Raw genomic sequence first — 1,583 nt, 5'->3', positions numbered from 1 at the left:
CTTTTTGGCCTGTGGGACTCTGGAAGCAGCTGATAGATATCAGCAGTCCAAGCGCATTGCAGCTCAGGTGGTCGCTGAGGCAAAAACTCGGGCGTGGGAGTTCAGAGAGGCCATGGAAAAAGACTTCCGTATGGCTTCGAGACAATTCTGGTCCACCATCCAGCATCTCGGGGGGGAAAGCAGTTCGCCACAAACATTGTTTATGGTGGGGATGGTGCGCTTCTGACCTCAACTCGGGATGTTGCGGGTCGGTGGGCGGAATACTTTGAAGACCTCCTCAATCCTACTGACACGTCTTCCCTTGAAGAAGCAGAGCCTGAGGACCCTGGGTCGGACTCTCCAAYCTCTGGTGCCGAGGTCACTGAGGTGGTTAAAAAGCTCCTCKGTGGCAGGGCATCGGGGGTGGATGAGATTCAYCCAGAGTTCCTTAAGGTTCTGAATGTTGTGGGGTTGTGTTGTTTGACGTGACTCTACAATATGACGTGAACATCGGGGGCATTTCCCCTGGATTGGAAGACCGGGGTGGTGGTCCCCCTATTTAAAAAGGGGGACCRCAGAGCCAACTACAGGGGGATCAGACTTCTGAGCCTCCCTGGTAAGGTCTATTCAGGGTCCTGGAGAGGAGGGTCCCTCAGATAGTCCAATCTCGGACTCAGTAAGAGCAGTTCTTCCAGACTCCCACACACATTAACCTCCCTCCAGACTCCCCTAACCACTCCACCACAGCTGCCCCATTGGCTTCATCAGATCCTGATCTCCAGCTCTCACTGGAGCGGTTCACAGCCGAGTGTGAAGCGGCCGGGATGAGGATCAGTGCCTCCAAATTCGAGACCATGGTCTTGAGCCAGAAAACGGTAGGGTGCTTTCTCTTGGTTGGGGAGGAGGTCCTGCCTCAAGTGGAAGAGTTCAAGTATCTTGGGGGTCTTCTTCACAAACGAGGGAAGAATGGAGCAGGAGATCGATAGGCGAATTGGTTCTGCATTTGCAGTGATGTGGGTGCTTTACCGATCCATCRTGGTGAAGCGAGAGCTGAGGCAAAAGGCGAAGCTCTCAATTTACCGGTGGGTCTATGTTTCAACCCTCATCTATGGTCACGAGCTTTGGRTAGTAACTGAAAGAACAAAATTGCGGATACTGGCGGAGCTTTAATTTCTTTCACTGATGCAGAAACTCTAATTCATGCTTTTGTTTCTTTATTGCCATCTTGACTTTTGTAATTCTTTGTTTTCTGGTCTGTGTCAAAGTTCCCTCAGTTGTCTTCAATTAATACAAAACACTGCAGCTAGAGTTCTAACAGAATCCCATAAATATCAGCACATCACTCCGGTTATGTCCTTTTTTGCATTGACTCCCTGTGGGTTTTAGAATTGATTTTAAAATTTTATTGTTTGTTTTTAAATCCTTGAATGGTCTTGCACCATCTTATCTTTCTTAGCTTCTTACCACATATATACTGTCTCGTAATCTCAGATCCTTTAATCAATTACTCCTTTCCATTTCCAGAAGGACAGAGGGCTTTTATGGTCAGGGCTCCCAGTTTGTGGAATGCCCTACCACTAAATATTAGACAGGCTACCTTATTG

Source organism: Austrofundulus limnaeus, unplaced genomic scaffold, assembly GCF_001266775.1.
Source record: "Austrofundulus limnaeus strain Quisiro unplaced genomic scaffold, Austrofundulus_limnaeus-1.0 Scaffold1220, whole genome shotgun sequence".
Classification (NCBI taxonomy): Eukaryota; Metazoa; Chordata; class Actinopteri; order Cyprinodontiformes; family Rivulidae; genus Austrofundulus; species Austrofundulus limnaeus.
Note: the sequence above shows the minus strand (reverse complement) of the source record.